At 40.8% G+C, this 13641-nt stretch overlaps 1 long non-coding RNA gene across 1 annotated transcript in view; it reads right to left on the bottom strand.

Annotated features, from left to right (window-relative positions):
* Positions 1 to 7602: 7602 nt before the first annotated feature.
* The window catches only part of LOC139440183 (uncharacterized), a 31530-nt gene continuing 25491 nt past the window's right edge, over positions 7603 to 13641 (bottom strand). The window contains exon 3 of the long non-coding RNA XR_011650326.1: positions 7603 to 8060. This is a non-coding gene — a long non-coding RNA (uncharacterized lncRNA). The remainder of the gene's footprint in view (positions 8061 to 13641) is intronic.

Here is a 13641-nt window from a genome sequence, read left to right on the forward strand (position 1 = left end):
AAGATTTATTAACACCTGTCCGGGCCTGGTGGACTTCGCTCCAAAAAAACCGAGCGCTGAATAGGATTTCTGGGTCCCTTTTCTACAGAGGATGTAGGAGCAGGGTAGTCAAGTGGTTCTTTTACACAAAAAGGACTTCTCTGTTAGTTCTTAGAGTTTTAAGTGTTTGGGTACCAGGTAGGTTTTAATTTACATATCACTCATATTCCAGGTAAGCTTGAATTAAAATATTGCCCATATTGGGTCTGGATATAAGTTTGAATATGCATTCAGTCTGCCTCCTCCCTGAATATCCAAAGCCTGTAGAGCCTGTATCACTTAATTGGCTTTCTAGGAACTAGGCATACTTGGATATAGAATTAGATAAGTTTGAATTCATGCACAGGCCATATTATTACCTCAAGACAGTATTTAACTCCTCACCATTTCTTCCTGACGTCATCTAATTTCTACTTAAATACTTTAGGTTTTTTTTTTAAGTAACTCAGATAACTTTGTTCAACAACTTGAATTGTTAAAAACCTTCTTTCAGATGCTGATATGTGACTATCTACTTTATTATAACTTTCATTCTCTGGGTAATAATGACACCCTACCTGCATTGAGAAATTACTATGTTTCGGGCACTGTTTTAGGCACTTGACCTGTATTTATTCATTTACTCCTCCCAACAATCCTGTGAAATAAGCATTATTATACTATTGCTATTAGAAATATGAGGTGATCTAATTCAAGGCAGAGCCAAGATTCAAACCCCGTATTTGGGATTGGAGCCTCTGAGCTAGATTGCCTCCGATTGGATCAAAGTCTCCCTTGGAGACTATGTAGTGTAATTCCAGCACTTAAAAACAGTTCTCCTGCTATCTCAGTGACTCCTAACTAGCCTCTCTGATTCTTCATAGGGCAGAGTTTCTAGGCCGCTCACCATTTACGTCCTCCTTTCTGCAAGCTTCAGTTTGGTAAGCAAAATTCCTCTTTAAGGTGAGGCTCCCAGATCTGAATAGAATTCTAACACACCTGTGATGTGCAGTACTTCCCTGCCGCTAAGTCCTATTGTCTACAAGTTCTCAGCCCAAATGTTACATCCTTGGGGAAAATTTCCCTGCCCCCAGTCTACCTTAGGAAATCTCATTTTAAACTCTGGTAATGCTACAAGGCTTGCTTAAAACTGCTGGCATCCTGCAATAAAACAATTAAGTAACCCAGATACTCTGCCTTTAACACTCTCACTGAGAGCTGGTCAGTTCCACACAAAACACAAACATTTTTTACAGAACTCTTGATTCCTTCAGGTTTGAACCACATGTTCCAATCTCATGGTGTCCACAAAGGGTGGATGTACTGGAGTGGCTCTATTACTTTTTAAAAAATGTATCTCCAGCTCCTCCTCAGGTGTGGCCTCATTTTGGACTTCCTGATATGTAGGAAACCATTTGAACCTAAACTTTATACCTTCCTGCATGGCCTCTTTACGTCCAGAAACACAGATTATGTTCTCTGGACATAACCTGTGATTCCGGCAAACTGGATTCTCACCAGGTCCTAAACACATCCCTGCCTTGCCTCTCCTGTGTTTGCTCTCAATTCAGTCTCTACTCCCTCAACCTGTTTGCTCTCTGATTCCACCAACTTCATATGGCATCCTCTCTTCTGCGCTTATCTAAAAAAAAAAAAAAACAACCCAATATCTCCAAAGCTTTTCTAGAACCATTGCAATGGTTTATACAGGTAATTCTACTGAATTTAGCCACTTTCTAGAATCCTTCTTTTTCTCTATCTCCTCTGCTACTGTCTTAGTTCGGTCCTTCACAGTCTCTTGAACGGACCATTAGAATCATTCCCCACCTCTGGTTTCCAGAGTCCATCATACTGCTTCATTCCCCTATATAAAATCATTCAGAGGCTCCTGGGCTCTCAAAGAATGATTTTTTGTCTTCAATCTGCTGGTGCATCTGCCAGGCATTTTTACAATTCAGTCCGAAGGTCATTCTTGGTGGAGAAGACAGAAGCAAAATAAGAGTTGAGTAATTCTATTTTCTCTTTGTCTTGTTAACATTACATCATAATCACTTAGAGACGTGACTAACAGTTCCTTGCTCTTCTTGCTCTGTACACATTGGTAAAGCACATTTTTTGTTAACGTCTCTTTTTTTTTTCTCCCCAGCAAAATTGAGCTCATTCTGGACTTGATTCTTTGTGACACTATTCTTCTAGGTTTGTGCCATTGCATTGATTTTATTCTTGGCTTTTTATTCTTTCACCTTTCAAACCTGCTTTTGCAGCTCAACAAAGAGTTCCTCAAGCAACTATATTGATTTCTTTAGCTTTTTCTCTTGCATCAGGCTAATTTACTGCTCATTTGAATTCTTTTTTAAAAAACATACTAATAAAGCATATAATTCATCCAAAGTGTACAATTATGGCATTTCATATAATCATATAGTTGTGCCTTCATCACTTCAGTCATTATCAGCATTTTCATTACTTCAATAATAATAATAATAAAAAACAAAAAACAAACAAGAAAATTCCTCACCTCTCAGTCTCTCTATGCTTACCCTGCCGCACACAGGTGCCATTTCTGGCTATTCTTGTACACTTATTTATTAAGCAGTTTTATTGAGATATCTTCACATACCATGCAATCCAGCTAGAGTGTATAATCAGTGGCTCCCAGTATAATCACAATGCTGTGCATTAGTCACTACAAAAAATTTTAGAAGCTCTCCTCTTCTTCCAAGGGTCTCAGCGTGTCTGTGTTCTAACACTGCTCTTTTCTGAATATCAGAATCAAGTTTATAATAAGTGTCCTCCAAAGTTCAAGTGAACAGCATACATCTCTTTATCTGCCTGTTTGGAAACCTCTGTCTCCCAAGAGGAGAGGGCCCCAAGCTCCATGCTGTTAAATGGTGGTGGGTGATGACACTAAGCCTCAGGCCTCTGCACAGGTACCAGCAAAGAATGCTAGAGGAGCAGCAGTGGTAGCAGCCTCAGGAGATGATCTGCTTCCTTATACTAGAGGGAAGACCACCAGGCATTTCCCCTTAACCAGAGTGGTTGAATGCCATCGCTCTTCTGTGGTCTCATTTGCCCAGAGGTGTTCATCTGAAAGTGTAGAGTAGGAAATGGGAAAGCAGAGGAGTCAAGAGAATCAACATGGGAGAAATGGAAAACATGGAAGGGTAGAGTAGGGAGTGGGGGACTAATGTCTATATGCCAGGCACTGTGCTAGGCATTTACAGAGACCTATTATTTATTTCTCCCAATACCATTATACCACATAGGAAAACTGAGCCTTGTGTGAATTGATTGGCTTCCCAATGTCACAGAACCAGGGAGTGCTGAAGGCAGGAATTAAACCTAGATGTAGGGAAGCCGATATACTCAGGCAACTGGGCTCATGCCTACCACATGGGAGGTCCCTGGTTCAGATCCTGGTGCCTCCTAAAGAAGATAGCAAGATAGTACAGTGGGCAGGTACGGCAAGCTGACACAGTAAGAGACATAACAAAAAGCAGGAGAAGAGGTTCCCAATGCCTTCTAAAGAAGACAGCGAGCTGGTGTGCCAGGCAGGAGTGGTGAGCTGATGCAACAGGATGACAAAACAAGAGATGCAGGGAGGAAAAACATAATGAGAGACTCAACGAAGCAGGGACTTGAGGTGGCTCAAGCCATTAAGCACCTTACTCCCACATCAGAGGTCCCGGGTTTGGCTCCCAGAAACAAGGAAGAAACAAGGAAGACAAACAACACAGCAAGTGCAAACAACAAGGGGGTAGGGAGAAATAAACAAACAGAAGCCTAGATGTAAAGATGAGAGTTAAAGCACCAAACCAAAACAGAACCACAAAAGCACAATTCATTGCAATTCAGCCATCTCTGTTATATACATCTCAAAAATCATGACTTTTAAAGGAAATAAACATATAAGTCAAGGACTATCACAACCTCAAGAGACTAGCTTATTTTGTTGTACATTAATAATTTTGTTGTGCATTGCTAAAATTTTGTTGGATCAACTTTCTGAAAAAAATGCACTCTTTAATTGAATATTTTTTGCTAGGATGAGGTTTTTTGTCTGTTTTGCTTTTAATTCCATTGGTGAAGGTTCTTAGCAAAAGGAGAGAAAAAGAAAAAACTCTATAGTGGTAGTCACCTAATTTGTGATCCCTAAAGGAAGCACTCCCCTTGGTACATTACTGTCAGCTAAACACATAAATGCTCTTTGAAAAATCTGCTTCTAGATGTTAATGGAAGTATTGATTTTCACCTCTCTCGCTCTCTCTTTTTTTTTAATAATGCCTATTTACCATGCTTCCTCCTCATCTCCATTCTGAGTTCTTCTCTCTTAAGTGTTAGTGTCAGAGGCAAGTGCCAAAACCAAGATGACTAAGGAGGTGTCAAGCCTGACCCAGAAATAGAGAGAAGACTTAACTAATGGCACAGGTCTTCTAAGTCAACAGACCCTGCCTCTCCTAATTTTATTATCAGTTCACCACAGGAACCTGACAGAGTCACTATGTTAAATCAAATTCAAAAGGTAGAAAGCAGGAAAGCAAGAAAGCAAGAAAAAAAGCAAGACAGGAAGCAAAGGGGAAAATATCCAATTTCAGTGTCAGGCAAAAACATAATTCAGAGAAAATCTTTATTATTGATTTACACCTGCAGACTCTTGTCCAAAGGTTTCCTCTTTAAATTAAGAATACTAATGATTTCCCGTCCTAAAATTTATAATCCAAAAGCTGCACGAATTCAAAACGGCACTAGCTGTGCTTGAAGCAGGAAGTGCCGGTGCGGGGCTGCCTGGACGTTCTTGCCCTCCGGTCGGGACGCGCCGTAGGGGTGCTCCTGACACCCACACGTGTCCTCGGGAGGCACTCTTGTGGGTGCCAAGAGGTCATACATTTGAGAAAGCAGATCCTGTTCGTCGAGGCTTCTGTACATGCAATCCAATTGCTCTCTGATAAACACCTTCGTTTGGGACAAAAGTTCCTGCCTGCATCATTTGGAAGCTGAATTGTGCTGGTGGAAGAGGCGGCCCAGGGCCCGACTGGAGACAAGCTGGTCAGCCCGGGCCTGTGCAGGGCGCTGAGTCGGTTCCCCAGGAAACCTGAGCAAGCCCGACAGCCACAGGGACTTAAAACAAAGGATTAAACCAGGGAAAAGGAGACAGTTATCTGTGGGGAACAGGAGATAGAATTAATGGGGAAAATTAACATATATACAGTCATTTTGAAGATTTTAAAAAATTGATTCTGTACCACTGTAGAAATTTTTGTAAGCCATGTAAAATTGTCCTTAAAATAACATGGGAGGTATAGATGGAAAATAATGAAATGTCTTTAAAACATTTAAAGTCACTTTATTAGATAAAAAGAGAGATTCAGAAAACTTCTCTGAGTTTCCTTAGAGAAAAAGAAAAATAAAGGTTAGATTGCTATCTAACTATCCAGCTGTTTTTTTAGTAGATTGATTATATCAAAATGATCAGTCCTTTGCAGTCACCTCAGAATTTGTCCTGTGGTAGGTCGACTCTTTCAATTGGTGCCCTTGTTTAAGAGATGTAAAATTTCAAAGGTCAGCTCCCATAGCCTTCCTTCTATTCACATATCTCTTACCGCAATTCTCTGTCTGTACTCCAATCAGTCATTCACATGTTATCTTCCCACCAGACTAAGTTCATGGCAGGATCACAAAGTCCCTAATGCCTACAAGAGTCCCTGGAACCAAGAAGGCACATGGGAGACAGTACCTGGGGATTGATATTAAATTATAAAGTGTAACTATTTTACAGGACAGTTACAAGGATTAAGTGAGACGACATGTGAAAATCCAACATGTATCTGATACACTATAGGAACTCAGATATATACTAGTTCTTTGTCTCCTTTTTTTCTTTTTTTATTTATTTCTCTCCCTACCCTCTGCCTCCCCCCGGCCCCCAGTTGTCTGTTCTCTGTGTCCATTCGCTGTGTGTTCTTCTGTGACTGCTTCTATCCTTATCAGCAGCACTGGGAATCTGTGTTTCTTTTTGTTGTGTCATCTTGCTGTGTCAGCTCTCCGTGTGTGCGGCACCATTCTTGGGCAGGCTGCACTTTCTTTCACTCTGGGCGGCTCTCCTTACGGGGCACGCTCCTTGTGCATGGGGCTCCCCTACACGGGGGGCACCCCTGCGTGGCACGGCACTCCTTGTGCGCATCAGCACTGTGCGTGGGCCAGCTCTACACGGGTCAAGGAGGCCCGAGGTTTGAACCTTGGACCTCCCATGTGGTAGATGGATGCCCTATCCATTGGGTCAAGTCTGCTTCCCTTTGTCTCCTTTTTTAAACAAGAGGAAAAACAATTTTTTTAAAGCAATCTAGAATACTGAATATCAGCTTTCGTCTAAGGAAAGACATCTATTCTGTAGAACTTAGTTTGTTCTGAGGAATAATCTACTTGGCATATTTAGAAATTTAAGGCCCAGGCTGATGGCTGAGAACGGAAAATTTGGGGAAACAGAAAATTTGGCTTCTTTTTTCTCAAACTCTGTGGGGAAAATGGCCTTAAGAAAATGTTGGTCTCTGTGGTAGGTTGGATGATGGTATCTCAGCAAACACGTGTGTTTTTTTTTTTTCAAATGTTCTTAATGTTAATCTGTTTCCTTGTGGGTGTGAACCTGTTATAAGATGTTATTTTTGGTGCAGTGTGGTTCTTAAGCCACGTCCTGGGAGGCCTCATAAAGACAATGCACACACATGCAGAAGCCACAGAACACAGACAGGAGAGGACAGCGCCCTGTGACAAGAGGCAGAAATACAAACCTTGAACCCCAGTGATTCTGGGCACCCAAAACTAGAATGCTTAGACTCCAACAGAAAGAAGCCTACCTATTTCTTGAGTTTGGACTTCTTCTAGCCTCAAACTCATGAGCCAATAAATTCCTGTTGTTTAAAACTATTCATTTTTTGGCATTTGTCAAAGAGGCATGGCCAATGAAGATAGTCTCCCTTCTTCTACCTTCTCCTATCAGTTCCTGGAACTAATTTGGATCTTTTGTCTGTCTTGAATGAACCCCAGTATGTAGGCCTGGGCTAAAGTCGGTCCATTTTAAGGAAATGTTGGAAATTTGGTGGCAATGTTTCCCCAGACTGATTCACTCATTATATTGTACAGATTCCATGGGTGAGACATCTTCTGAGTTTTTCCACTGGTGAATAACCTGGTATTTCCATCTTGCAAACACACAGCCCTTTCCTCTAAACTTGGGGCTGCTGAAGAATATCCAGGTCTCAGGAGGGTAGGAAGTTCCTGGAACAAAGTTCAATGTAGATAGACAAAGGGAAAGATAATTTGCACAGAAAAGATTTTACGTCAACTGTTAATGATACAGTGTGGTGTTGGCCTTACAGGAGGACCAATTTCCTCTACACGATGTACATAGAGACTTGCCAATCAATTTATATACAGATTAAAAATATCCTGTGTGAAGCACAGATAACAGACCAACAACTATGCCCTCAAGTCATCTGGTTGATTCTTGTGAAAACGACCATGAGGCTGCCCTGAATTTCCTCTGTGGTTGATTTTCATCAAACCATAACTAGCTACAAAAGAGTGAGCAAAGGATGTCTCTTTCTGAAAACAATGTCTACTATTTTAATGATTTCTGAACACTCCTTTTTCCATCGGCCTTCTAATCTCTTTAAATTGCTAGTGAGAAGGGCTTTAAAACTTCCTGTCAGTGATTTCTGGTTCTTAGTATTCAAATTCAAAGAGATGCAGGGCCTCTGATCATTTAGAAGAGACTTTTGAAAGCACACCTACAATGTGATCTTAAAATAAACAACACAATATTACTCTGGTCTCTGTCCTTTGGGACATAAAATGGCAGTGGACCAGTAGAGAGCAACACAGAGCTGATTCCAGTTACGAAGGATTCCACTGCTTCCTCTTTCCTCAGGAAGCTGAACAATGATGGTAAACGTTTCTTGGCTTTATGGTATCCAATCCAGGGGCTGATATTTGATGGATAGATTCATGGTTTACAGCCCTAACTGCATCTCTGAAACACTGGGGACCTAAAAAAAAGAAAAGAGAATAATGCATGCACAGGATTAAAAAGAAAATCAAGCCATAACCAAAACAAACAAACAAACAAACAAAACAGTGAAAGTAACGCTCTCTCTCATCCTAGTCTTCAGTCTCACTGACCCCTAGACCATTTCATCTGGGTTTAAAAATGATAGATTAGCCCAAACCTCACCTCAGACCCACAGAACCAGTATTTTTGGGCATGTATATTTTTATTAATAACAAGTTCCCAGGTGATCAGTATTGCCCGGTTAGGTTAAAAATCACTGATCTTGAGGGTGTGACAAAACTCTAGTGTACCCCAAAACTCTAGTGGGTAGATTATATGATGCCAGGATTTGGGAAGTTACCTATTATATCAGACTTTAGAATTAGAAAACCCTTATTTCCTGCCCTCACTAGGCTAATTTAAGAGGCAGGCTGGTAGAGTTAAAACAAAACAAACAACAACCAAGCAAATGTATGGCCTGGGACTTGAGGACAATGATATCTAAATCTGACTTTGCCAGTAATTCACTGTATGTCATTCTTTACACATTTGAAAAATGGGGGTTGAACTCAATCCAGTTTTTAAATCTTGCCTCTCTACTCTTCTCTGATATGTATGGTGGATGGCCTACCTTGGATCCAGTCGCACTTTCTCCTTCTAATAATTACTTGATTTTTCTGAGGTACCTAAGCTCTCTAAGACAGTCCAAATTCCTCATGGGAAGCTGACCCCAGGGGTGCACTGACTGGTCTGAGGGCGAGTCCTTCTCTTTTCAGAAATGGATATGTGAGCAAATTCTGGTTAATATAAGGTGAGGGCTAATTTGTCCTGAACTTTGAGAAGCCAGGTTTTCTCTCTTACTAAATGTGAACAAGAAAACATGTATAGCTTTGATTACTACTGCGGCAATCCTTGACTAAAGTGCAATTGGACTTAATGCGTCCAGAGCTGATACTCTGTCAGTACAGTGGAAAGACTAAAAGAACCTAGACCCGTGTTGGCACACTGAGCCATAGGCTCCAATGATGTAGAAACCCTCACTATGTCTGGATTTCCTGATATAGGAGCCAATCCATTCTTTAAGCAAGTTTCAGCTGAGTTTCTGTTACTTGAAGCTGAAATCTTCCCATGTAAGCCATCATTAAATCTAAAACCCTTATGTAAGGTCTTAATTCATTCCCTGTTTTCAGATACCTTTTATCAGCTTCTTGGCTATTTACCTTGTCTTCCTCCCCCTGCCCTCCCCGCCCACCCCACTCCAGCTTTATGATCCCCAGATAACTTAGTGACTACTAATTTGCCATTTTAATAATTTCTTCTCTGTCTGGTCTTGGCCCTTCACAAACCAGCATTTAGGAGCATCAAAGTGTGTATATAATATCTGTTGAATAGCTCTTGCTCACAGGAAGATTTACCCAGTGACAAGTGGAGAGAGCTTAGCAGAGGTGGTCACCAGTTTTAGTAATCTAAGAGTGTAAGAGAGATTGCCCAGCTTTTACTAAGGAAAGGACCATTTGAAATCTGGATGCTGACTGAACAAGAAATAAATAGTTTCATATGGAATGTAAACATTATCTTGGGAAACTTATTTTGCAGGTACTAGGGAAGAAGGAGAATGAGAGGGAAGGAGAAAGGGACTTTTTTTTACCTAGTGTTATGTCCCAGTGTGTTTTCATACATAACTTCAGTTAAGTCATACAACAAACCTGCCAGGTAGGTTATTTTTAACTCCACTTTCCAACTGGGGTCACCGAAGCTTAAAGAAGTAATTTTCCCAAGGGCACTCAAGTGCATATCAGACCTGAGTTCACACCAAGGACAGCGTGGCTCCAGACTCTTACACTTTCTACATCCTAAACATTTTCAGCCCGTTTTCTGTCCCGCTAGAAAGGTTTCTGGACTCTTGCAAACCTCTTTGGACTCTCTTTGCTGAGCAAGTATTTGACATGGCCTCAGCAATCTTCTGACTTTGAGTTGTTTGTGGCTCTGGGTAATTCCCCTGCTTCTCTCTCAGGCTGTCCAAAACCAGAGATACGCCTGGCTGCTCCACTCCCAGGTGACTGCAGCAAACACAAGGTCACTGAATAAATGGCTGATAACGAGGCTGTGCTCCTGTCACATATTTCCTTGGCTTGATCTCCTTTACTGTGGTGGCTTGTGGTCGCCTCTTATGAAATTATAGTCCTGGCTGTAGCCAACAACCTGGTTTTGTGGGTCATTGCAATTTAACGAATTGCTTCCAAATACCCCCTGCGCTGTCCCTATGCTGCATATTTTCTGTTTCCTCTCAAGCAATGTGTTCTGGCTATTAGTGCCAACTGCTGCATTGCCCAGGAACATTCTTTTATAGTACTCTCTGACACATCAGGTTTAGAATATAATGAATTACACTGAGCAATCTGATGTTGCTTCCTTTTCAGAATTATCAGCATTGTCAACCCAATCATGACATCAGAGCGGTGCAATAATAGGGAGAGGGAGGGGATGGGAAGAAACGTTGGCAGGAAGGAAAAAAAGAAACAAGGAGGGAAGATCTCGATTGAACTAATCGAACTGCTGATATGATTTTATTAATTTTGTCCCTATGTGGTTTTTGATGGCTTAGCAATGTTGATAGCAACAGTACTGAAAACTTTATTTGGAGAGAACTATAGAGAGAAGCCATCTTTTCTTTGGAGTCACCATTCTTCTTAATAAAATAACCTCATCATCTTGTTTCCCTCTCGCCACTCTATCCCCACCCCCGGTACTTTGAGCGAAAAGGGAAAGGAAGGGCATGGACCCCACATTTCTCAAGTGTTGCTTGTGTGCTAGGAGTTTTGATGCTTATAACTTCGTTTGATCCTCACAGGAACTCTCCAGTGGAGGTAGGTGGGAATTATTATGGCCATTTTCAGTGGTTAAGGTAAGTGATGCTTAGAGAGCAATGTTTGCAGACATCACCAATAAAGGACTTGGATCTAGTCTTGCATGAGACCCTTTGCAAGCATAATCTCCTTCAATCTATACAACTTTCATTAGATAGGTACTATTGTTATCCATGGTTTACAAGTACAAAAAGCAAGGCCTAGGGAGGTCAGGAAGTAGTTTGCTTAAGTACACACAGTTATATGGGCTAAAGTTCTAATCACAGCCCATGTTTACTTGGCACCAAATCTTGTTTGTATATGAGGACTTCAGAGACAACCCTTGGGGTTCCCATAGTTAAGTGACGGGCTGTGCTTGGGGCTTTTGGACTTGTAATACCAGGAGGAAAGAAGAGCTACGGAAATGGTTTATTACAATGAATGACTCCATTTGAGGTCCCCTGCCTAACAGGTGTGTTAGTGTAAAATGACAAAAGCTACTTGACATTTTGGTGCAGTGAGTTAGAGCAGGAAAACTCTATTTGAGAAGGTCATGAGTAAAGAATTAGGAATTACTTTTTGGCTATGCTTCTTTAGCTGATTTATCTCTGCAAAACTGGTCTAAGTTTCAGTCATGGATTTATAAATATTACGCAGAGATTAGGTAAAAATTAGTGAGAACTTCTGGTCATTCTGTACAAAGTTTTCTGTCTTCTTTCTAAGTGTTACATCTCAGAAAGGACATACATGATTCAAATATTAGATGACAAAGGGATCAAGGAACAGTCAGAAACAGGGTGGCAACCACCAAACCAATCTAACTAATGGAAAGCACAAAAAAACAAATCTGCTAAATGGAAATCAGGTTTACAATGGTGAATTAAGTCTAAAATTCAAAAGCAGCTGAAAGATTAGGTTTGCTTAAGAAATGCATTTCTTCCACGCCCAGTGCTGATTCGCGCAAGGAGTGCCCTGCCACGCAGGGGTGTCCCACGCATGGGTGCCCCATGCGCAAGGAGTGCCCCCTGTAAGGAGAGGCGCCCAGTGCGAAAGAAAGTGCAGCCTGCCCAGGAATGGTGCCACTCACACGGAGAGCTGACACAACAAGATGACGCAACGAAAAGAAACACAGATTCCTGTGCCACTGACAACAACAGAAGCAAACAAAGAAGACAACGCAGCAAATAGACACAAGAGAACAGACAACTGGGGAAGGGGGGGAGGGGAGAGAAATAAATAAATAAAAATAAATCTTTAAAAAAAAAAGAAATGCATTTCTTTGACTTCCTTATTATAGACTTCCTCAGGATGACAAGTTATAGTATTTTTACTATAGAATGGTTAAACTTTCGGGGCATCCAAGGCTGAGTAAGTCACCCTAATCTAACAAAATTAACATGTGGTTTTGTTGCTGCAATTCCAGTGTTCTGGGAGCCTTGAGGGTGCTTCCAAGAGAGAAAAGGAAAGATGTCCTTGTCAAATGTTTATAACCAATCAAATCATACTAAAAAAAGATCTGGATTGTATTTATGAAGTCATTAAACACTTGGTGAAAAAGTCCTCCAGATACCTCAAGACAGTTCGTCTTTCATCACTACACTTATTTCAGAAGAATAATATGAGGTATTTATGTATGTGCTTATGTCTACTTTGGAGAAAAGTGTGGAACTGTATATTTTCTTTTAGAAAGGTTATGATTTAAACAATAAAGAGAATAAAATATCAATGAAATGTCTGATTTCATGCAAATGGCTTCATTTATAGGAATTCATTTTGTCCCTTTCACATTTGTACTGCAACCCTGAGTTTGGCGAGTGGCTTCCTGGAGAATTTTCAGTGTTTTGAGAAGTTCTTAGTGTTGTAAGGATGGCAGTGGACTGTTTCCCTTGCCACAGAGTTAGGAAGTGAAAAATGGATGCTTTTTTCCTTCACTTTCAGACATAATCTTGGCAGAATGTTTAAAAGAAAGATAAACAAAATGTCAGGAACACTTAAAAAGAACATTAAAACAGAAAGGGAAAGGGTGGCAAGGAACAGAATGAAAGGGTATTGTCACACAGACGCAGCCTGCAGAGTCGTCCGGGCAGTGATACTGAGTTTTCTTTCAAGCAGTGACTGACACTGAACCCATATCAGATACTGACAAAACAGAAGTGGAAACCCCTTTCCTTTTCTTCTCTGCCACATTGGGTAAGTCATAAAGACCTTCTAGGTACCACAGAGTCATCCATTTCCAGAGAGGTAAGATTTTAAATGGGAGAATAAATGCTTACTTCCAAATTACCTTGTCCCTAGGCGGCTTCATCAAAACCTAACAAAAATCTGTAAGGATGCTCCAAATCTGCCTGTGCTAAGCACGCACAGATGTTTTCTTTTGGCACAGATAACAAGGATCTAGGATTAAATGTTACCATTTAATAACTAATACCATTCAAACTCTCCCTCCCTTCTGTTGGAAGTTGGTCCTATGGTGTAACTGCTGATGTGCTGACATCTTGAAACACCGAGCATGCTGATTTCCTTGCTATTGTAACACTGCGTTCAGGATAAAAGTACTTTAATTTCCCAAGATGTAGTAATTGTAGTTTCCAAAAGCTGGGCCATATGTTGGAATCGGTTCATATACTTGTAGTTAGTTACATTTATATATAAAATGTGGCAAATGATTCCTTTCAAAGAAATAAGAATGAGCATGCTCTAACATTCTCCTGGATGATTTTAACTGTAAATTCC

Source organism: Dasypus novemcinctus, chromosome 2, assembly GCF_030445035.2.
Source record: "Dasypus novemcinctus isolate mDasNov1 chromosome 2, mDasNov1.1.hap2, whole genome shotgun sequence".
Taxonomy (NCBI): domain Eukaryota; kingdom Metazoa; phylum Chordata; class Mammalia; order Cingulata; family Dasypodidae; genus Dasypus; species Dasypus novemcinctus.